Source organism: Pelobates fuscus, chromosome 4 (assembly GCF_036172605.1).
Source record: "Pelobates fuscus isolate aPelFus1 chromosome 4, aPelFus1.pri, whole genome shotgun sequence".
In the NCBI taxonomy this organism is placed as follows: domain Eukaryota; kingdom Metazoa; phylum Chordata; class Amphibia; order Anura; family Pelobatidae; genus Pelobates; species Pelobates fuscus.
In genome coordinates this window covers 166,852,745-166,877,515 of record NC_086320.1, presented here as the reverse complement: position 1 = coordinate 166,877,515, position 24,771 = coordinate 166,852,745, and the positions used below count along the sequence as shown (strand labels likewise).

Here is a 24,771-nt window from a genome sequence, read left to right as displayed (position 1 = left end):
TCAGTCACAATTCTCACCTTATCCCACTGTAAGACAAGGGATACAGTTAAGAACGGATTGTTTGATGTTGAAGGGAGTGCACTGAAGATAGCAGAGGTATAAGCTTGTCTACCGGCCTTTGTCCGTTTTAATAAGGGACAATCGGAAACCAGATGATCTTGAGAGGCACAATACATGCATAGGTTTAATTGACGTCTTCGGTTCTTCTCTGCAGGAGTAAGAGGACTTCGTATTACCCCTATTTCCATAGGTTCACTTGGTAAGGAAGTCTTTTCTGGAGCTTTTGAGGGAGTGAAAGGTTTGCGGTCTTTAGAATGTAAAAGGGCCTTTTCTGCCTTTCTTTCTCTTAATCTTCTGTCAATGCTGATTGATAAGTGAATTAGAGCGTTCAAAGTAGTAGGAAGTTCTGTTCTAGATAATTCGTCTTTTACAGCTTCAGATAACCCAAGTCGAAATTGGTTGCGCAATGTGATGTCATTCCATTGCGTTTCTACAGCCCATCTTTTGAATTCAGCAATATAATCTTCAACGGGTCTATTTCTTTGCTGTAGTGTTCTGATTGTTAAATCAGCTGTAGCTTGTTTGTTAGGATCTTCATAGAGAAGAGACATGGCTTCAAAAAATTCATCCAGTGAGCCTAAGATGGGGTCATCATTGTCCAAAAAGGTATGGGCCCAGAACATAGGTTCACCTCTTAGAAAGGAAATAACTGAAAAAACCTTAGATCTTTCTGTGGGATAAGCTCTAGGTTTTAAAGCAATCAATAGTTTGCAGGAATAAAAAAACTCCTTATATTTGGAACGATCACCATAGAATTTTTCAGGGTTACATACAGCAGGATCGCTAGCCGAGTGCAGAGTAGTATGGGGAGTATGAGTTTGTAAATCTCTGACATAGGTGAAAAGTCTTTCGTGAGTAACTTGCAGTTCTTGCATACCTTGGACTAGTGTATCAACTCTTTGATGCAGCGTAGCTAAAGTAGAATCGAAATCTGCTGGATCCATTACAATGGCTGGATTAATCTGTCACGTTTAAACATTTCATATGAAGGAACACAACTGCAGATTTCTTATAGTTCGAATATTTATTAGGAGTAATTGGTATTGACTTTAATTCCAATATACAGGTACTGTAGCATTAAGTATTAAACGATAAATGAAGTCCACAGTTATATGCACTGTAGCTTTAAGGAGTAAACGGAACTGAAGCAGCAAGAGTCCTTTAGTAGTATTAATTAATTAGATGATAAGAAGTTACAATAGCTGTTCCATAGACTTTAACTGAAGAAAGATAGATGCAGCTAACTGAGACAAGTATGTGTTGAAGTTAGCTGTAACGGTTGGCTTTAACGAAGGACTTTGGAGACAGGAAATAACAGCTTTAGATGCAACGTTTATCAGAGAAGTTTTACTTAGCTTCCGGCTTATAGAACACTGGTTCCCGAGATTCCTCAGAGGCAGATTATCCTGCATGGATAGAGTTCAGCTTTAGCCGTGGATGAGGAGAGGCGAAGGGAACTTGAAGTCTTCTATTCCGGTCCGGTAACAGCAGGTTTTCACAACTAAGTTGCAGCCGGTTCGTGAGTACAGAACGTAGTTCATTAATCCAGCCTCGATCAGCTGGTGCGGTCAGATTAAATAGGGAGACCGGGTCATGAAGGGGTGTGGCTAAGCTCCGTGGAACCAGGAAGTAAGGGGATATTATAGTTAAGGCATGACACTACTCCATCATCAGCGGTGGATTTCCAGGCCATGATCAATGCCGCGGGGTCGGCTTCGGGGAAAAGGCTTTGGCCAAAATGATGACACAGACACCGCCGGAGATGGTGGACACCACGCCTCCATCAAGAACAAAGGATAAGGATCCTACACAACTTAGGCCGGAGGCAGGGGCGTCCAAACACCATTGGAAGGGCTCCAGCACAATCCTTCCAAGAGGTGAAGGGAAGATATCGAGGAAGCGGAGCCGCCAGTCAAGGCGCCTGGACCGCTCCCCTCCACAAGACCCTCATCAGGGGATGAGGAACCATTATCTCCACCGTCCTTAGAAATCATAGACGAATGGAGGGCAGAGGACTCGCCCTCGGAGGAGGAGGACTGGCAAGACATACCTCAGGAAGTCGGAGAACCCAGCCAAGACCCGGAATGGCTAAGGACATATAGATATCGGGGTCTAATCCCCACGTCCTAGGAGGGCTGATAACCACGGAGTACGATCTGTTACTGTATGCCAGACCGGAACACAATGGATACATGTATGTCGACAGCACCAAGAAGGAGAGCTTATGGTGCTGCCAAAGCTCCACAGTACTATATCCAATAAGGGTGACCCCTTGGATAATTTGGAGACTACCGTACCTCCCCATACGGGCTTACGTCCCGACATTTCTGACCGTTCATCCCGGTCTTATTGAGGGCGCCCCCCTCCTCAGACCACTCACAGGAAATCTCTAAGTGGGACTGATGGAAACAGTTCTGGGTGAACCCCAGCTGTACGTGGAGACCCACTAGTGGCAATAAGTGTATTACCGTACCTGACACCTGTCTCGGTACCCCACAGACCGGAAGAGGGTCCCAACAGGCCATACATACAGGGGTGACCCCCTATGCTGGGTGACCCCAGGCTAGTCTTACTCCGGTGCTAGTGGCATAGGTACGAAGGGGTGACCCCCCGCACCCATGTCTAGGGCTTCTACCTTCAGAGTATGCTCTGGCATTGTATGCACAGACCAGGGCACACTACATGCATGTGTTCCGACACCTCTATGTTTCAATTGGAGGATCCGTACGCCCTTCCCTTAACCGAGAAGGAGAACTCACTATACCGCCAAACTCCACAATTCTAGGACATATAAGGATGAACCATTAGATTATACATAGGGAGGCTTTCACGTCTCCCATACCTGGGTACGTCCCGGTCCTATGGAGGGTGTCCTCATTCTCAGACCACTACCCAGATCCTGCGAAAGTGGTACCGATTAATCGAAATGCTGGGTGTCCCCGGTTATACACAGAGGCACACTGAGTGGCAATAAGCGTACTGTTGTACGATCCTGACTCCACAGACCGAAAGGGTGTGAACCAACGGGTCGGATTTCCCTCAATTCACCGACTGATTTCCAGGTGAGGATTAAAGCCGCCAGGGCAGCTCCGGGGGAAGAAGTCCTCTCCAAGAGGCTGGCTAACAAGTCGGGCACCTTACCACCTAAACACCATGGGAAGGGCCCAACGTGACTTCCCCAAAGGGGAAAGAGAACACCCCGACTTTGCGGAACCGTCTCTCAGAACGTCCTGCACATTGAACATCTCAGACTCCATCATCAGGGGACGAGGACTCCATTCCCCCCCCTTTTCTGGAGATCATAAGAGAATGGAGAGTCTCCATCGGAAGAGGAAAAGTGACAGAACCCGCCTAGCAAGAAAAGTTTTCCTTTGGCACACTGGACAACCTTGGTTGACTCGCGTACCACCAGACACCCAGGATCATCCGAAAGGGGTTTGCCGGAGCACCGGGCACACCTTGCCAACCTCTGGCTTTGGGTAAAAGAAGTACGAAACAAGCTCAGGATGGAATGCCCATGTCATCTAGGAACGAACAAGATAGTCCTCAACAGGGAGCTCGGTGTCACTACAGGGATATCTATGTCCCGATCAGACCGAGGTCCACGTAAAAGTAGTAAAGGAGAAGACAGGAGACTCTCACCCAGTCATCAACACATAGTACCTCAAGAAGTTTTGGAAACTGGCCAGGACGCACTGAAGAGCAAAGGGTATCTGCTGTAGCATACCTAGACGACTTGCTGACCCTTTGCAAGCCCAATTCCTAACTGCGTATACAAACGAGATTTATTGTTACAGTTTCTGGAATTGTTGAGATTCATAGTGAACAGAGAGGAGTCGGTCCGATTCCAGTTCCGAGTGACTACGTACCTCTACTTTGGAATAGATTCCACCTTGGACGGATTGCACCTATCCCACATCAGCGATAGCGACTTTTCGTAAGGAAATCCGACGGATATGGCGGAAAGGCTCCATAGTACCTTGACTATTTCCCAGGACCACTTCACTGACGGGCCAGACATCGCCTGAAAGCTCACTGCCTGAGATCCGGGCACACCTATGAAATTGGGATCAGAATGGCAAGGACTTCGATAGTACTCGTTACAGAGGTAAAGGAGCTAAGCGTGACACCTAGAATGATTGTCTTTAATTGGGATCATGCTCTGCTTCTTCAGTTTTAACTTGCCTTCGGCCAGATCAAAAGGGAGAACATCATCGATTGTTAATGCAGGAGCGGCTAGAGTTGGTGGATTGGTGTCTTCCAAGGGAGACTGGTATGTCAAGGGACTATCGCAACCAACTAGAGTCATGGGACTCATGGACAACAGGTATTCACCGAAATAACTTATCCACATGGAACACTTGGAATTCACTGGGGTATGGAAAAGGACTACGATCCTTTTATTACCCCTATCTACCTCGATGTTGAATCTTTATCATAATTTTCACGACGGGCCGATCGGAACGATTCGACCGCTCCATTAACGGGATACATTCCGTTATTTCGACAGCGCATAGTACGATTCACTACACTCCGGTCCATCAAGAGCCTTTGATAGGCTGTTTTTCCGCGGGGTAGCATACGGTCCAGAACCATGAGTTAAAGTATCACTGTTGTGAGACTTTGATTGGGTTTTTCGGAACTAGTCAGATAACACGAACCTAACCCTCCGTCAGCCGTCAGTCATAATCACGTTACGTTAGATTTTTTTCGTCGGGTATCAGATATTCTGGAGTTTGACGTAAATGATTTTTCGGTATCACCAGAAGGAAGGACCTCTACGGTGTCTCGTAGAACTAAATCCCTTTCGCGTCCGTATTTTACCCTGTTCCCGGCGGTTCCCCAGTCTTTGTGCAGTTATAGCGGTGTTTTGTTATATGGAGATCCCGACAACACTTAGATTGACACATTAAGACATCTGCTGGGTTTATACCAACCATACAAGCCAGTTACCATGAACACTCCGTCTAGATGGGTTCACTGGTTGTTATCGTTAACGGGGGTGGAGACGTGCTTTGGGTACTCTTTCGGTACGAGGCACGGCTGCTTCTCAGGCCTTCACGGGGGGCCTCTATATTTTACAGGCGGCGAATTGGACACGGCGAGACAACTTCCGTATATTTATTTTCGTCAACCACACACGCATCCTTTTCGCTCATACCACAGCTTTAAAAATGCAAAATATGAAGCCTCCTGTCATGTGATAAAATTGTAGATTATGCTAACATAGTGTACCTATAATCTTAATTTTAATAATGACAGGAGGCGAGTATTTTCCCTCCCTGTTTCCCTCCCTATACTCTGGGAAATTCTAATTTTCTGGTTGTCATTTTCACAGTCTAATTATAAGATTTTGGATATTTCAGTATATTTATGGGATGCTTATCTGGTTGACGGGTGTTGCAGCCGTGGCGATTATTAAAGTATACTACGGTTGTTTAATGTTTCAGTATATTAACGTAATATAAATATAGATACATATAGTACTGGATTTAATGTGGACATCAGTTGGGTTCCATCACCTTTCACGTATTTCTGTTCTTTTCAGAGTAGCCATCATAAAGATAAAGATCAAGATAAAGCTGGAAGGTTTCAAGTCGTATTCCAAATTATGTTCTACACGTTACTCAGGACTGTTATTTGAATTCCCTGACGTTATAATGGACTGTTTTTCGCAAGAAAGAGGAAATCATGTGACTGTCAGGGCTTTATATATGGATGTGATGCCTGTTACTGATTGGTTTAAAGTTTTCTGATTGACTTGTGCTGCTGGAGGCATAACGTAAAGAAAGTTATGCAAAATACTCGCCTCCTGTCATTATTAAAATTAAGATTATAGGGGGCGGATCCAGGACAACAGCTCCTGCAAGAAACAGCGATAATGGGGTTAAATACCCCGAACACCGACTCACCCACAAGGCAGAGGACACAGGACGAGCTGGGGAAACCCGGGGGCTCTGAAGGAACCCACAGACGAGACTCTCAAAACCTGGGACCCCAGACAAAGCACACGGGGCCTACATGCGGCAGAGCCAGGGAGAGGCGGCCGCTCTCCCGGTTGGTAACACCGCAGACGCGACCTTCGATGCACTCGCCTTCCTCCCCCCCCCCCCCCGGGCCGGCAGGGGTCATCCCGGCCCGCACTCGACAATCAAAAGAACCGGCAGAGACAACAGCACAAGCCTGTTCCAGGCACACGAGACCGCAAGCCCCTACAAAGCACACCTAAAATGGCGGCTGGCAGCGGGAAACGCATGAAGACCACGCGGCCGTCACAGCTGCATAGGACGGAGTTCAAGCAGAGAATCATGGCATACTCTGGAATACTCACATAGAGCGGCAACTGGCAGCCCTACACAAGCAACCCACGCTACAGATGAGCGAAATGCCCTTGGGCACGATGCCACTCCGGTTACTCACCTACACACCACGAAGCCCACCTGGACACCGCGCACAACACAGTGCGGCAAGACGCCGAGACCCAGCGACAAACACACCCCGCTTCCATCAAAGGGGCATAGGATGAAAGTGACTATACCTGGGGCCTCATGTCCACGCGCCAGCAAGCCACCGACGGCAAACTTGCCCCACCAAATCCCATTGAGCATCAGGACACCCAGGTGGACACTGAACATTACACCTCTGTACTACACCTATGCCTTAAGCATTGGTCCGTTTTGTGTACTGCTGAGGCGATTAAGATCTGTTTACTGCAGGGGCATTTAAGCACTGTATTACTCTTTAGCCGGCTACACTCAGTGTAGGGATAGGCCAGGTGTCGCCCAGCACACCACACTTAGCACAGACCGCAGCCTTGCCATAGCAACTTGTAACATGCCCAGCTGGTGATCTTACACAACACCCCTAGACTACCAACTCACTGTCTCTAAATACCAGCATGAAAATCTAAATGTCAATAGTTAATACACCTGATATCGCTGAAACGTTAAACATAACAAATTGCTTTAGAAATGTATAGGCTACATGTTAAAACTATGTTATAGCAACAGAATTACCTACCAAAGCTAGCCTATTATAATTCACGTTGATAGAAACTTAATCTATAACCTGCTTAAAGAGCATGTATTCAGCTTGCTTGTAAAACAAAAACTAGTGCATTGTAAAACCATACCCCACTGCTCTCCATGTTATGTAACCTTTGTTTTGAAATATGCATGTGGATTGCCTTTGGGGTACCTCATGCCTGTATGCAGTGGCGTACACACAACCCATGGGGCCCCGGTGCGAAAACTGATCCGTGGGCCCCCCCGCGCGCTTACTCTGTGCGGGCTGGGGCCGCAACACATGGCGGCGGGCACCGGGTCGCAGGGCTGCGACCTGTGTGACCGCGGTATGTACGCCAGTGCATGCATAAACACATACACTTAAAGGACCACTACAGACACCCAGATCACATCAGCTCAATGAAGTGGTCTGGGTGCCAGGTCTCTAGTTTTAACCCTGCAGCTGAAAACATAGCCGTTTCAGAGAAACGGCTATGTTTCACTGAGGGTTAATCCAGCCTCTAGCGGCTGTCTCATTGACAGCCGCTAGAGGATTTTCTGCGATTCTCACTGTGAAAATCACAGTGAGAAGACGCTGAACGTCCATAGGAAAGCATTGAATAATGCTTTCCTATGGGCGGTTTGAATGCGCGCGTGGCTCTTGCCACGCATGCGCATTCGGAGCTGAGAGGCGGATCGGGGCGGAGAGATTCCCAGCGCCAAGGGAGTCCGGCGCTGGAGAAAGGTAAGTGCTTAAGACACACACACTCTCATGAACAGACGCACACATTTACTGACAGACACACACTCAGTGACAGACATACATACACACTCACTAACAGATGCACACAAACATACTCAGTAACAGACACACACTCTAACACACACATTAACATACACTCTCACACACACTCTAAGACTAACACACTAACACACACACTAATACACACAATCTAACACTAACACACACTCACACTCACACTCACAAACACACACTAACATACACTCACACTAACACACTCACACACACTAACATACACTCACACACACTAACACTCACAAACACACACTAACATACAAACACACACTAACATACACTCACACACACTCACAAACATACACTCACACTCACAAACACACTCACTAACACACACTCACACTCACTAACACACACTCACACTCACTAACACACACTCACACACACTAACATACACTCACACACACTACCATACACTCACACTCACAAACACACACTCACACTCACAAACACACACTAACATACCCTCACACTCACAAACACTAACATACACTAACACTCACAAACACATTTTTTTTTTTAAATCCCCCCAGCCTCCTTACCTGTGGGAGAGCTGAGGGGATTCCCTGGGGTCCAGTGGTGCTGCTGGGCTCCTGGGGGGCCGGTCACCCGGCGGGCAGTCAGGCTGACCGGTCCTGCGGGCGCGCGAGGGAGCACTGTCTCCTGTGTGCTTCCTCTTCAGCTCCCTCGCGCGCCGCACTGATACCGGAGCCGGAAGATGACGTCATCTTCCGGCTCCGGTATCAGTGCGGTGCGCGAGGGAGCTTAAGAGGAAGCACCTAGGAGACAGTGCTCCCTCGCGCGCCTGCAGGACCGGCCAGCCGGGTGACAGCAGGGCCAGCCTCGGGGGGCCCTGAGGTGGCCGGCTCTTGGGCCCCCCAGGAGAAGAGGCTGGCCCAGTGACATACATACCGGGGTCGCAGGGCGGCCGGGCCCCCTGGTGGGCCGGGCCCGGTCGCAGCCGCGACCCCTGCGACCCCGGTATGTACGCCACTGCCTGTATGTTACCCTCATATGCACTGCAAAAATAAAGAATTAAAAAAAAAAATTAAGATTATAGGTACACTACGTTAGCATAATCTACAATTATGCTGCAGAAAGCTACAAAACCTTTCTTTATTTACCAAAACTAATGTGATTTAAATGTAGAGAAAACATAGTATAATGAGGCAGTATAAGTATGAGGCACTTCAACACCCAAGGCAACAAAACAACTCAATCGGAATTAGTTCTTATGGTCACAGTATGTTCTTTGCAATGGTGTACCTTCAGATATTAAACAAACAGTTTAATATCTGAAGGTACAGAGTGACCGTTTACGTTGTGCCAGTGTCTCACCATTTTCCTTATCAAATGATAAGCAAAACTAAAACAAAACTACTTATATATGAATGTAGATTGCACAAGCCCATTAATCTTTCTTTATTTTTTTCGCAAGGATTTTTTTTTTTCTTAAGTATAAATTAGTACAATTTAAAGAAAATTGCACATTTTAGGTTAAAATAGCAAAATCAGGAAATTAGCCTACTCCTGTTTGTTTGCGATGTTTGGCATTAAAATCTAAATTTACTTCACATTTCTGTCAGCTCAATTACATTAACAGCTCAATTACATTTATGTTAGTATGCTGTTGATAACAGTTATTACAATTATTCTAATTTCTATAGTGCCAACATGTTGCTCAATTCTGCACACTGGGAAAATAAAACCATTAAATAAATGACAAACATGTTACAAGATATGTGAGGAGGTGCAGAGAGGGACAAACATTACTATTTGGATAAGTCCAGATAAGTCTTTTAAAAGGTGTCTTTTTATTTGCATTGTGATTAGTTGAAACTCTTGCTCTGCTTGCTCATTTTACTTTCTCACCATAAATTTTTTTTTATCTGAATTGATACATAGCCAAAAAGCCCCTTTAAGGGTCCAAGTGATTTGCTGTCCGTGGGAGGGATTAATAGATTATGTTTTCAGGCTGAGGGGATGCACCTGACTTGGCAGAGCCGAAAGTTTGAGACAGAATTGTTGAGGATCTGCTGTGACCATGAGGCCTTTCAGGTAAACGATTCCTTCTGCTTGTTATTAGGGAGTTATGTATAACCCCATTTTCGCTGGTAGTGATATCTTATATTCACCAGGGAAGTAGAAACATTATTTTTTATATTTTGTGGTATTTTTTTGTGCCACAACAGCATTACTATGGCATGACACCTCCCTAAACAAGTTTGCAGATACAAGTCAATGAAAACCATAACATGTATGTATACATGCAAACACATCTTAAAAATAGTGGAGCCATCACATATCAGTTTTCTGCACTAACAGCTAGTATTTCTTTTTATTTTTTATTAAATCTTATGCCCGTTGAACTAGTAATTAACCAGGAAGACATAGTGTACTGGTAGGTGGGGAGCAGGAGGCATAGTGGAGGAGTGTGGGGGAGCAGTGGTAGTGTAGTGGTAGGTGAGGGAGCAGGGGGCACAGTGGTGGTGTATTGGTAGGTTGGGGAGCAGAGGCACAGTAGTGGTAGGTGGGGGAGCATAGGTATTGTAGTGGTAGGTGGGGAGCAGGGGGATCAGTGGAGATGGGGGGGAATCGGTAGTGTAGTGGTAGCTGGGGGAGCAGGGAGCACAGTGGATACCTGGTGGAGCAGGGGCAGTGTAGTGGTAGCTGGGGGAGCAGGAGGCACAGTGGTGGTAGCTGGGGGAGCAGGAGGCACAGTGGTGGTAGCTGGGGGAGCAGGAGGCACAGTGGTGGTAGCTGGGGGAGCAGGAGGCACAGTGGTGGTAGCTGGGGGAGCAGGAGGCACAGTGGTGGTAGCTGGGGGAGCAGGAGGCACAGTGGTGGTAGCTGGGGGAGCAGGAGGCACAGTGGTGGTAGCTGGGGGAGCAGGAGGCACAGTGGTGGTAGCTGGGGGAGCAGGAGGCACAGTGGTGGTAGCTGGGGGAGCAGGAGGCACAGTGGTGGTAGCTGGGGGAGCAGGAGGCACAGTGGTGGTAGCTGGGGGAGCAGGAGGCACAGTGGTGGTAGCTGGGGGAGCAGGAGGCACAGTGGTGGTAGCTGGGGGAGCAGGAGGCACAGTGGTGGTAGCTGGGGGAGCAGGAGGCACAGTGGTGGTAGCTGGGGGAGCAGGAGGCACAGTGGTGGTAGCTGGGGGAGCAGGAGGCACAGTGGTGGTAGCTGGGGGAGCAGGAGGCACAGTGGTGGTAGCTGGGGGAGCAGGAGGCACAGTGGTGGTAGCTGGGGGAGCAGGAGGCACAGTGGTGGTAGCTGGGGGAGCAGGAGGCACAGTGGTGGTAGCTGGGGGAGCAGGAGGCACAGTGGTGGTAGCTGGGGGAGCAGGAGGCACAGTGGTGGTAGCTGGGGGAGCAGGAGGCACAGTGGTGGTAGCTGGGGGAGCAGGAGGCACAGTGGTGGTAGCTGGGGGAGCAGGAGGCACAGTGGTGGTAGCTGGGGGAGCAGGAGGCACAGTGGTGGTAGCTGGGGGAGCAGGAGGCACAGTGGTGGTAGCTGGGGGAGCAGGAGGCACAGTGGTGGTAGCTGGGGGAGCAGGAGGCACAGTGGTGGTAGCTGGGGGAGCAGGAGGCACAGTGGTGGTAGCTGGGGGAGCAGGAGGCACAGTGGTGGTAGCTGGGGGAGCAGGAGGCACAGTGGTGGTAGCTGGGGGAGCAGGAGGCACAGTGGTGGTAGCTGGGGGAGCAGGAGGCACAGTGGTGGTAGCTGGGGGAGCAGGAGGCACAGTGGTGGTAGCTGGGGGAGCAGGAGGCACAGTGGTGGTAGCTGGGGGAGCAGGAGGCACAGTGGTGGTAGCTGGGGGAGCAGGAGGCACAGTGGTGGTAGCTGGGGGAGCAGGAGGCACAGTGGTGGTAGCTGGGGGAGCAGGAGGCACAGTGGTGGTAGCTGGGGGAGCAGGAGGCACAGTGGTGGTAGCTGGGGGAGCAGGAGGCACAGTGGTGGTAGCTGGGGGAGCAGGAGGCACAGTGGTGGTAGCTGGGGGAGCAGGAGGCACAGTGGTGGTAGCTGGGGGAGCAGGAGGCACAGTGGTGGTAGCTGGGGGAGCAGGAGGCACAGTGGTGGTAGCTGGGGGAGCAGGAGGCACAGTGGTGGTAGCTGGGGGAGCAGGAGGCACAGTGGTGGTAGCTGGGGGAGCAGGAGGCACAGTGGTGGTAGCTGGGGGAGCAGGAGGCACACAGTGGTGGTAGCTGGGGGAGCAGGAGGCACAGTGGTGGTAGCTGGGGGAGCAGGAGGCACAGTGGTGGTAGCTGGGGGAGCAGGAGGCACAGTGGTGGTAGCTGGGGGAGCAGGAGGCACAGTGGTGGTAGCTGGGGGAGCAGGAGGCACAGTGGTGGTAGCTGGGGGAGCAGGAGGCACAGTGGTGGTAGCTGGGGGAGCAGGAGGCACAGTGGTGGTAGCTGGGGGAGCAGGAGGCACAGTGGTGGTAGCTGGGGGAGCAGGAGGCACAGTGGTGGTAGCTGGGGGAGCAGGAGGCACAGTGGTGGTAGCTGGGGGAGCAGGAGGCACAGTGGTGGTAGCTGGGGGAGCAGGAGGCACAGTGGTGGTAGCTGGGGGAGCAGGAGGCACAGTGGTGGTAGCTGGGGGAGCAGGAGGCACAGTGGTGGTAGCTGGGGGAGCAGGAGGCACAGTGGTGGTAGCTGGGGGAGCAGGAGGCACAGTGGTGGTAGCTGGGGGAGCAGGAGGCACAGTGGTGGTAGCTGGGGGAGCAGGAGGCACAGTGGTGGTAGCTGGGGGAGCAGGAGGCACAGTGGTGGTAGCTGGGGGAGCAGGAGGCACAGTGGTGGTAGCTGGGGGAGCAGGAGGCACAGTGGTGGTAGCTGGGGGAGCAGGAGGCACAGTGGTGGTAGCTGGGGGAGCAGGAGGCACAGTGGTGGTAGCTGGGGGAGCAGGAGGCACAGTGGTGGTAGCTGGGGGAGCAGGAGGCACAGTGGTGGTAGCTGGGGGAGCAGGAGGCACAGTGGTGGTAGCTGGGGGAGCAGGAGGCACAGTGGTGGTAGCTGGGGGAGCAGGAGGCACAGTGGTGGTAGCTGGGGGAGCAGGAGGCACAGTGGTGGTAGCTGGGGGAGCAGGAGGCACAGTGGTGGTAGCTGGGGGAGCAGGAGGCACAGTGGTGGTAGCTGGGGGAGCAGGAGGCACAGTGGTGGTAGCTGGGGGAGCAGGAGGCACAGTGGTGGTAGCTGGGGGAGCAGGAGGCACAGTGGTGGTAGCTGGGGGAGCAGGAGGCACAGTGGTGGTAGCTGGGGGAGCAGGAGGCACAGTGGTGGTAGCTGGGGGAGCAGGAGGCACAGTGGTGGTAGCTGGGGGAGCAGGAGGCACAGTGGTGGTAGCTGGGGGAGCAGGAGGCACAGTGGTGGTAGCTGGGGGAGCAGGAGGCACAGTGGTGGTAGCTGGGGGAGCAGGAGGCACAGTGGTGGTAGCTGGGGGAGCAGGAGGCACAGTGGTGGTAGCTGGGGGAGCAGGAGGCACAGTGGTGGTAGCTGGGGGAGCAGGAGGCACAGTGGTGGTAGCTGGGGGAGCAGGAGGCACAGTGGTGGTAGCTGGGGGAGCAGGAGGCACAGTGGTGGTAGCTGGGGGAGCAGGAGGCACAGTGGTGGTAGCTGGGGGAGCAGGAGGCACAGTGGTGGTAGCTGGGGGAGCAGGAGGCACAGTGGTGGTAGCTGGGGGAGCAGGAGGCACAGTGGTGGTAGCTGGGGGAGCAGGAGGCACAGTGGTGGTAGCTGGGGGAGCAGGAGGCACAGTGGTGGTAGCTGGGGGAGCAGGAGGCACAGTGGTGGTAGCTGGGGGAGCAGGAGGCACAGTGGTGGTAGCTGGGGGAGCAGGAGGCACAGTGGTGGTAGCTGGGGGAGCAGGAGGCACAGTGGTGGTAGCTGGGGGAGCAGGAGGCACAGTGGTGGTAGCTGGGGGAGCAGGAGGCACAGTGGTGGTAGCTGGGGGAGCAGGAGGCACAGTGGTGGTAGCTGGGGGAGCAGGAGGCACAGTGGTGGTAGCTGGGGGAGCAGGAGGCACAGTGGTGGTAGCTGGGGGAGCAGGAGGCACAGTGGTGGTAGCTGGGGGAGCAGGAGGCACAGTGGTGGTAGCTGGGGGAGCAGGAGGCACAGTGGTGGTAGCTGGGGGAGCAGGAGGCACAGTGGTGGTAGCTGGGGGAGCAGGAGGCACAGTGGTGGTAGCTGGGGGAGCAGGAGGCACAGTGGTGGTAGCTGGGGGAGCAGGAGGCACAGTGGTGGTAGCTGGGGGAGCAGGAGGCACAGTGGTGGTAGCTGGGGGAGCAGGAGGCACAGTGGTGGTAGCTGGGGGAGCAGGAGGCACAGTGGTGGTAGCTGGGGGAGCAGGAGGCACAGTGGTGGTAGCTGGGGGAGCAGGAGGCACAGTGGTGGTAGCTGGGGGAGCAGGAGGCACAGTGGTGGTAGCTGGGGGAGCAGGAGGCACAGTGGTGGTAGCTGGGGGAGCAGGAGGCACAGTGGTGGTAGCTGGGGGAGCAGGAGGCACAGTGGTGGTAGCTGGGGGAGCAGGAGGCACAGTGGTGGTAGCTGGGGGAGCAGGAGGCACAGTGGTGGTAGCTGGGGGAGCAGGAGGCACAGTGGTGGTAGCTGGGGGAGCAGGAGGCACAGTGGTGGTAGCTGGGGGAGCAGGAGGCACAGTGGTGGTAGCTGGGGGAGCAGGAGGCACAGTGGTGGTAGCTGGGGGAGCAGGAGGCACAGTGGTGGTAGCTGGGGGAGCAGGAGGCACAGTGGTGGTAGCTGGGGGAGCAGGAGGCACAGTGGTGGTAGCTGGGGGAGCAGGAGGCACAGTGGTGGTAGCTGGGGGAGCAGGAGGCACAGTGGTGGTAGCTGGGGGAGCAGGAGGCACAGTGGTGGTAGCTGGGGGAGCAGGAGGCACAGTGGTGGTAGCTGGGGGAGCAGGAGGCACAGTGGTGGTAGCTGGGGGAGCAGGAGGCACAGTGGTGGTAGCTGGGGGAGCAGGAGGCACAGTGGTGGTAGCTGGGGGAGCAGGAGGCACAGTGGTGGTAGCTGGGGGAGCAGGAGGCACAGTGGTGGTAGCTGGGGGAGCAGGAGGCACAGTGGTGGTAGCTGGGGGAGCAGGAGGCACAGTGGTGGTAGCTGGGGGAGCAGGAGGCACAGTGGTGGTAGCTGGGGGAGCAGGAGGCACAGTGGTGGTAGCTGGGGGAGCAGGAGGCACAGTGGTGGTAGCTGGGGGAGCAGGAGGCACAGTGGTGGTAGCTGGGGGAGCAGGAGGCACAGTGGTGGTAGCTGGGGGAGCAGGAGGCACAGTGGTGGTAGCTGGGGGAGCAGGAGGCACAGTGGTGGTAGCTGGGGGAGCAGGAGGCACAGTGGTGGTAGCTGGGGGAGCAGGAGGCACAGTGGTGGTAGCTGGGGGAGCAGGAGGCACAGTGGTGGTAGCTGGGGGAGCAGGAGGCACAGTGGTGGTAGCTGGGGGAGCAGGAGGCACAGTGGTGGTAGCTGGGGGAGCAGGAGGCACAGTGGTGGTAGCTGGGGGAGCAGGAGGCACAGTGGTGGTAGCTGGGGGAGCAGGAGGCACAGTGGTGGTAGCTGGGGGAGCAGGAGGCACAGTGGTGGTAGCTGGGGGAGCAGGAGGCACAGTGGTGGTAGCTGGGGGAGCAGGAGGCACAGTGGTGGTAGCTGGGGGAGCAGGAGGCACAGTGGTGGTAGCTGGGGGAGCAGGAGGCACAGTGGTGGTAGCTGGGGGAGCAGGAGGCACAGTGGTGGTAGCTGGGGGAGCAGGAGGCACAGTGGTGGTAGCTGGGGGAGCAGGAGGCACAGTGGTGGTAGCTGGGGGAGCAGGAGGCACAGTGGTGGTAGCTGGGGGAGCAGGAGGCACAGTGGTGGTAGCTGGGGGAGCAGGAGGCACAGTGGTGGTAGCTGGGGGAGCAGGAGGCACAGTGGTGGTAGCTGGGGGAGCAGGAGGCACAGTGGTGGTAGCTGGGGGAGCAGGAGGCACAGTGGTGGTAGCTGGGGGAGCAGGAGGCACAGTGGTGGTAGCTGGGGGAGCAGGAGGCACAGTGGTGGTAGCTGGGGGAGCAGGAGGCACAGTGGTGGTAGCTGGGGGAGCAGGAGGCACAGTGGTGGTAGCTGGGGGAGCAGGAGGCACAGTGGTGGTAGCTGGGGGAGCAGGAGGCACAGTGGTGGTAGCTGGGGGAGCAGGAGGCACAGTGGTGGTAGCTGGGGGAGCAGGAGGCACAGTGGTGGTAGCTGGGGGAGCAGGAGGCACAGTGGTGGTAGCTGGGGGAGCAGGAGGCACAGTGGTGGTAGCTGGGGGAGCAGGAGGCACAGTGGTGGTAGCTGGGGAGCAGGAGGCACAGTGGTGGTAGCTGGGGAGCAGGAGGCACAGTGGTGGTAGCTGGGGGAGCAGGAGGCACAGTGGTGGTAGCTGGGGGAGCAGGAGGCACAGTGGTGGTAGCTGGGGGAGCAGGAGGCACAGTGGTGGTAGCTGGGGGAGCAGGAGGCACAGTGGTGGTAGCTGGGGGAGCAGGAGGCACAGTGGTGGTAGCTGGGGGAGCAGGAGGCACAGTGGTGGTAGCTGGGGGAGCAGGAGGCACAGTGGTGGTAGCTGGGGGAGCAGGAGGCACAGTGGTGGTAGCTGGGGGAGCAGGAGGCACAGTGGTGGTAGCTGGGGGAGCAGGAGGCACAGTGGTGGTAGCTGGGGGAGCAGGAGGCACAGTGGTGGTAGCTGGGGGAGCAGGAGGCACAGTGGTGGTAGCTGGGGGAGCAGGAGGCACAGTGGTGGTAGCTGGGGGAGCAGGAGGCACAGTGGTGGTGGGTGGGGAGCAGGAGGCACAGTGGTGGTGGGTGGGGAGCAGGAGGCACAGTGGTGGTGGGTGGGGAGCAGGGGTAGTGTAGTGGTAGGTAGGAGAGCAGGGGTAGTGTAGTGGTAGGTAGGAGAGCAGGGGTAGTGTAGTGGTAGGTAGGAGAGCAGGGGTAGTGTAGTGGTAGGTAGGAGTGCAGGGGCACAGTGGGAAAGTGGGGGAGCAGAGGCACAGTGGTGGTAGCTTGGGAGAGGGGGCTCAGTGGTGGTAGCTTGGGAGAGGGGGCTCAGTGGTGGTAGCTGGGGGAGAGGGGGCTCAGTGGTGGTAGCTGGGGGAGCAGGAGGCACAGTGGTGGTAGCTGGGGGAGCAGGAGGCACAGTGGTGGTAGCTGGGGGAGCAGGAGGCACAGTGGTGGTAGCTGGGGGAGCAGGAGGCACAGTGGTGGTAGCTGGGGGAGCAGGAGGCACAGTGGTGGTAGCTGGGGGAGCAGGAGGCACAGTGGTGGTGGGTGGGGAGCAGGAGGCACAGTGGTGGTGGGTGGGGAGCAGGAGGCACAGTGGTGGTGGGTGGGGAGCAGGAGGCACAGTGGTGGTGGGTGGGGAGCAGGGGTAGTGTAGTGGTAGGTAGGAGAGCAGGGGTAGTGTAGTGGTAGGTAGGAGAGCAGGGGTAGTGTAGTGGTAGGTAGGAGAGCAGGGGTAGTGTAGTGGTAGGTAGGAGAGCAGGGGTAGTGTAGTGGTAGGTAGGAGTGCAGGGGCACAGTGGGAAAGTGGGGGAGCAGAGGCACAGTGGTGGTAGCTTGGGAGAGGGGGCTCAGTGGTGGTAGCTTGGGAGAGGGGGCTCAGTGGTGGTAGCTTGGGGAAAGGGGGCTCAGTGGTGGTAGCTGGGGGAGAGGGGGCACAGTAGTGGTAGCTGGGGGAGAGGGGGCTCAGTGGTGGTAGCTGGGGGAGAGGGGGCTCAGTGGTGTTAGCTGGGGGAGAGGGGGCTCAGTGGTGGTAGCTGGTGGAGCAAGGGGGCACAGTGGTGGTAGCTGGTGGAGCAAGGGGGCACAGTGGTGGTAGCTGGTGGAGCAAGGGGGCACAGTGGTGGTAGCTGGGGGCACAGTGGTGGTAGCTGGGGGCACAGTGGTGGTAGCTGGGGGCACAGTGGTGGTAGCTGGGGGCACGGTGGTGGTAGCTGGGGGAGCAAGGGGGCACAGTGGTGGTAGGTGGGGGAGCAAGGGGGCAGTGTGGTGGGAGCAGGGGGCACAGTTAGGTTAGGTGGGGGAGCAGGCGTACTGGAGCAGAGCAGAAACCTTTTCCAATGTAGCGGGTGCGAATGAACATAGAACAGCAGAGGGAGTGAAGTTAGGGGAAGTATTGTAAGGGGAAGAAGAAAGATGAGAGATCTCTTCTCTGATTGTAGAGATCTTGTCAGTGAAGTGAGTTGCAAAGTCTGAGACGGTCAAGTTAGTAGGTGGAGGAGGAGCAGCAGGGCGAAGAAGGAAAAATTCTGCGTCTCCATGCAGAGTGTGGAAACACTGAATGGCAGCACTGCCCCTGGAAGAACTTTCAGTGGCCATCTGAGGATTGGCCACTTGAAGGTGTCCCTAGGGTGCAATGCAAACATTGCCTTTTCATACATGCAGGGTATGTGATCTTGTAGGTTGGGTGTTTATTTTTTATTTATTTTTTATATATATAAAAAAAACTTCTTCTTCGCCCTGCTGTTCCTCCTCCACCTACTAACTTGACTGCCTCAGACTTTGCAACTCACTTCACTGACACGATCTCTACAATCAGAGAAGAGATCTCTCATCTTTCTTCTTCCCCTTACAATACTTCCCCTAACTTCACTCCCTCTGCTGTTCTATGTTCATTCGCACCCGCTACATTGGAAGAGGTTTCTGCTCTGCTCCAGTCCTCCCGCCCCACCACCTGCTCCCTAGATCCAATTCCCTCGCATCTCATCCGTACTCTGTCTTCTTCTCTTTCACCACCTCTCACTAAAATTCTCAATCTCTCTCTCCTCTGGTATATTTCCATCACCCTTCAAACATGCAACTGTAACCCCAATTCTAAAGAAGCCCACTCTTGACCCTAACTCCCCATCCAACTATCGTCCTATCTCGCTACTGCCTTTTGCATCCAAGATCCTTGAAAGAATTGTGTATGCGAGATTGATAGACTTCCTCAAGTCCAACTCTCTGCTAGACCCGCTTCAGTCTGGTTTTCGCGCTGAGCACTCTGTAGAAACGGCACTGACCAAAGTATCCAATGATCTACTCGCTGCTAAATCTCGTGGTCACTACTCTATCCTAATTATCCTTGCCCTCTCTGTGGCTTTTGACACTGTTGATCATCAACAGCTTCTTCTCATCCTCCGCAATATCGGTCTACAAGATATTGCTCTCTCCTGGTGCTCCTCCTACCTCTCCCAGCGCTCTATCAGTGTTTCTTTCTGTGGCTCTGTTTCTTCTCCCCAACTCCTCTCTGTTGGTGTCCCCCAAGGTTCAGTCTTTGGTCCCCTACTGTTCTCCATCTATACTGCCTCCTTTAGTAAACTCATTAGCTCCTTTGGCTTCCAATATAATTTCTATGCAGATGACACGCAAATCTACATGTCCTCTCCTGATCTCTCCCCGTCCCTCTTGACTAGTGTCTCTGACTGCCTCTCTGCTATTACTAACTGGATGGCTGCCCACTTCCTTAAACTAAACTTGACCAAAACTGAAATTCTGGTCTTTCCTCCCTCAAGTGTTGTTACTCCTGTGTCTGTCTCCCTCCAAATCAACGGTGCTACCATCAGCTCCACCACGCAGGCTCGCTGCCTAGGTGTTCTCTTTGACTCCGACCTCTCCTTCAAGCCTCATGTTCAATCTATCGCCAAATCCTGTCATTTCCATCTCAAAAACATTGCGCGCATCTACCCCTACTTAACGCCAGATGCGACTAAGGTGTTGGTCCATTCCACTGTCCTTTCTCGCCTTGACTACTGTAATACGCTTCTCAGTGGTTTTACGTGCTCCCAACTTGCGCCGTTACAGTCCATAATGAATGCGGCAGCGAGGCTCATCTTCCTGTCTGCCCGCACCTCCCATGCCTCACCCTTCTGCCAGTCCCTACATTGGCTTCCTATAAAATATAGAGCTCAATTTAAAATTCTGGTTCTTGCTTTCAAACCTCTACATAATGCTGCTCCCACCTATCTATCCTCCCTTATACACAAGTATGTCCCGTCTAGGCCCTTACGATCTGCTGAAGACTTACGTCTATCTTCTGTCCGTACTCCCACCTCTGATGCTCGCCTTCAAGATTTCTCAAAGGGGTGCACCGTTCCTGTGGAACTCACTTCCCTCCTCCGTTAGATGGAGAAAACCCACTTCTTCATAAAAGCGTATCAATTAAACTGTTAATAGCTCCTGACTGATTCCTCTTCTGCAACTGTCACTAGTCTAATACTATCCTAACCTTTTTGTGTCATTTTACCCCACTCCCTCAAGCATGTAAGCTCATTGAGCAGGGCCCTCTACCCCTCTGTTCCTGTGTGTCCAACTTGTCTGGTTATAACTACATGTCTGTTCGTCCACCCATTGTAAAGCACTGCGGAATTTGATGGCGCTATATAAAACCATAATAATAGTGTTTTCACTTGGAAATTAAAAAAAATTCTAATGCCATGTACATAATTTGAGTCTGAGAAAAATGTTAAGAACATCCACCATAGATGATATACCTGCATGTGTGATTATAGCAAAAATCTTCTGATTTCTTGTTTTGTTTACTGTAAAAACTTATATATTGTAATTAATGCCAGTCTCGGCAGTACTTGGTTAGCCAGTCTACCTACTTTGCCACTAAAACAATTAGGTTCCAAATCTTGTACATTAAAAGTGATAATTACATACATACGATATAATAATAATAATAATAATAATAATAATAAAATATATATATATAAAATTTTAACCCCACTAAGCAATACTCGTAAACAGACACATGTCCATTTGTTTAGAAACTGGAGGCTTTGACTTTGGGTAAGCTTATAGCTGTGCAGATTGCCATATTTCTGAGACCCTATTCTGTGGAGGGGAAGGTTAAAGGAGAACTATATGGTCAGGAAAACAGACGTGTTCCTGACCCTATAGGGTTAAAACCACAATGTAGCCCCCTGTCCCCCCTCATGCATCCCTAAATTAGTAAAATCTTACTTGTAATCAAGCCTGAAGCTGCTGGTTTTGTCACTGTTTCCTTTTGACCTGACAACTGCATGCTGACATCATCATAAGTGGTAGCCTGATCCAATCACAATGCTTCCCCATAGGATTGGCTGAGACTGACAAAGAGGCAGATCAGGGTTAGAGCCAGCATGATTCAAACAGCCCTGGCCAATCAGCATCTCCTCATAGAGATGAATTGAATCAATGAATCTCTATGAGGAATGTTCAGTGTCTGCATGCAGAGGGAGGAGATACTGAATGTTTGGATGCATTTTAGGCAGCCATGACCCAGGAAGGATCTCTAACAGCCATCTGAGGAGTGGCCAGTGAAGTTATCACTAGGCTGTAATGTAAACACTGCATTTTCTCTGAAAAGACAGTGTTTACAGCAAAAAGTGTGAAGGTAATGATTCTACTCACGAGATCAAATTCAATAAGCTGTATTTGTTCTGGTGACTATAGTGTCCCTTTAATGAGATAACGACAAGGGGTCCGTGGAGTGGCTGAGTGGCTGGGCATAGCCCTTGGATTTGGCAAGATAAACAGGGGCAGACGCATACTGCCCCTCCCTCGAAGACCTGTTTTACATTATTATTTAAACACATGGTATTTCTGCATCTCATGTTTCAAATAAATTGTAAACATTGCTTTCTATGACACCATGAAACTGGGACCTAAGTCATCACTTTTTATTAGTGAATGTTTTACTTGTCACAAGCTGTATTTCTTTAGTTCTGTTCATGATGATTCAGTTGTTATTAACTGTAATTGTGTTGTTTTTTGTTTTCTTTTTTCAGACCATCAAACTGGAAACATGGCAGGTAATCTTTATTTTAAGGGAGACTTTAAATTGTATGAAATGTTACTTAGTAGCACACAGAGTATGTCAGGTATAAATTACTGTAAATCCAGCGCTCTGCAAAGCTCCGTGCTGCTTGGCACTCCCAGTCTGATGTCATGGCAGCAGCCACAAGTTCTAATTAAAGGCTGCTTATAGAGAAGCCCTTTTATTGGACCGTTTAACCTGCTCCGAGCGCATCTGTGCTTTGAGCCAGGGAGATGGTGGGGAGGGAACTTAATTTAACAGAGGGTATAAGGAGCCGGGGCTGACTGCAGGGAAGGTGGGGTGAACGTCTGTCATCAACGTGCAATGCCCACTGACGACAGACGTCAATTTTGTACAGAACTAATATTTGGCAGTCTGGCAGCCAAGATTTCTGTTCAAAAATAACACGTGCCAGGGGCGTAGCTAGCCCCTAGCACACACGTGCAAATATCTCTGGATGTGCAGTGTTTGAAGCAGAAACAATGCACATACAGATTCCTTCCTCCATGACCACTTTTAAAAGCAGAAGTGGCCACTGATGTTGGTGTAACCCTTTAATTGAAAGTTAATAATCCCAAAACAATGAATTGTGGGATTTAGTAACAGAGTTGCATAAGAGGCTAAACTATGTGGTGCTTTGAATGTTTTAACTGCCGACTTGGTGCTCAACTTGCAATCTGGTTCTGAGTTCACTCTTTTGTTAATGAACTGGTTGGAATATCTTTTATTTTGATTTGATAGTAACAATAAAACTCGTTATTTTCGTGTACGCAAGAGTTGTAGAAAGCTAAAGTGCCTATGATGTCATTTGAAAATGTAATGCCATAGAACTAGTAAACCTTATTCATACACAAGCACATAATCTATAACCATCCCACCGCCCCTTGGTTGCAGTCAGTAACACCCAGTATGTTTTCCTCAAGTTCTTAATTGTCACCTCTGTAATGATCAGTTTAGTGTTCTTTGTGGATACTTTAATATAGTGATAAACTAGTTTAATATGAATGATGTAGATGTAAATATTACTGCATGGCTTTTATAATGTTAAAACTTGTGCCAGCTGCCCTACAATTGGCCTCCTGGAGATTTAATAAAATGTGCCCAGTGTATACAAGGTTTAAAATAATTTTTTTCTTCTTTGCTTGGTAGAAGAACTGTGATTAAAACATCACATTATTGTGAGCCTTGTTTCTTTAGTACAATCTGTCGAGGCGGAACCTCTGATGGAGTAGTGATCACAGGATGAAAATGGCAGGCTTGCTGTGCTTTTCTGTAGTGCATATAGCACATCTCCACTTGTCAGACCTACACAAATCTGATAGTCAAACCTATCACCAACTCTAAATGACTTTGTTATTTTGCCACACAGGTAAGAGTGTGGTATGACTAATGTTGGGAAAATGCTAAGTAACTTGTTGCAGCACATAAATTGATGGTGCCCATCTCTGCATGGAGTTATTCAATTAATTGCAAAAAAACACATTTTTGGTCCACCGCAGTCTGTCCGACTCCTTTCGAGCTGGAGCTCACGACCTCCTACTACTGGAAAGGTGTTTTATCTCTCATTTGTTTTTTGGGGGGGGCCCAGGCAACAGAGTACACAGGACTGGTCATGATCCAGTGCATATTTACATTCAGATACTTGTATCCAGCCATTTGGCAGTGTTAATATAATTTAATATGGAATTTAAAACACAGTGTGCTTATTGGCTAAAGAAATGCACTTTACTGATTTGCTACTTGACACACAGAATGTGTGACATAAAACCTTTTGTATAAATTTAAAAATGTGCAATGTGCTACTGAGCACAAAGGTTTCTCCTGTAATGTGAATAGCTGAAATGCCTTTTGTTACAAATAAGAACAAAAATTCGAGGAGACAGGTACTTCACAGTTTGCAGTACGGAAGTATTGTGCCATTTATTGTGTGACTAGGAGAAAGGCACTGTTGAGGACAGGGTCCTCTCTGTATTACAGTTACAATGCTTAGAAGGTAAGTGCGCTGCTTTCATTATCTAAGGCTGCAAAAGTGAGACCTAAATAGCCAATGACTGGAATAAGTGCAAACTCCTTGTAATAGGAGTCTCATTGAATAGATGGGGTTAATGTAGTTAAATGGGAGCATGACTTGTGAGTAGCGGTCGGTGATTAATTTACAGCTTGGTGTGTGGCTCAAATAACCTGAAGGCTTCCTTCAGTATAGACATTGGTCTCAGCCCAGGGAGGGACACTGTGTACCGTGGAATGAGACGTATGACTGACTTTCTTGCAAGCTCACATCTCTGGGTATATTCCACATAATTACTGGTAAGAAAAGGAGTCAAGATGGCCATAGAAGGGCCTGATGTACCATTTCTGAAGTAGCTACATAGAGAAGATTTAAAATAACGTGCTACCGTTGGAGGGTTTAAAATTCCGACAATGGGAGCACTGGACTGTGCATTGTAGTAAAGAATGTACCTTATTACACCGCAGCAGCAATCACCTGAAATAGTTTGGTGTTGTCACATTGCTGTAGAGAGCTACAATGTTGATAGCTAGGATGGACTTGATGAAGTTCTAGTATTTAAACCTCATTGTGGGGTATAAATATGCTTGAATACTATATTGCTGCAACCCAGCACTTTAGAGAGAATAATTTGGGTGGCATGGACAATACTGATTCTCGTGATTGCAAGGATGTAACGAAAGCAACCTTATCAACATTTTAAACCAGGTGTCTTTTGATATCTATAAAGATCAGGTATTCTACAAAATTCATTTATTTTCTTTCATGCCATTTTGTATAGTTTTATAAAGTGAATTTAGTGATGACTATTTTGAGGGGGACTTTATATTTTGTATGTTGACATTTTCCTTAACTTTCTGTTCTTGGTTAGTAGTGCCCCTCAGACATTCTAGAAAGCTACACATCTAGTCTGAGTATTTGTTGTGGTGACATTGTAAGGATTTTGTTATGTACAAACTATATATATATATATATTCCATCTCATTGGTTTCAATAATGTTTCAAACTTCATGATGTTTATTCATATATTCAGGAATTGTTGAAATTTGAAAAGGGAATTTCGTTTTAGATCAATGTCAAAGTTT

General features: G+C 50.9%; 1 protein-coding gene across 1 annotated transcript in view; it reads left to right on the top strand.

Annotated features, from left to right (window-relative positions):
• Positions 1–23,920: 23,920 nt before the first annotated feature.
• DSP (desmoplakin) overlaps positions 23,921–24,771 on the top strand; it is a 62,147-nt gene continuing 61,296 nt past the window's right edge. Inside the window, exon 1 of the mRNA XM_063451752.1 lies at positions 23,921–23,985. The gene's annotated coding sequence lies outside the window, so the exon portion shown is untranslated. The remainder of the gene's footprint in view (positions 23,986–24,771) is intronic.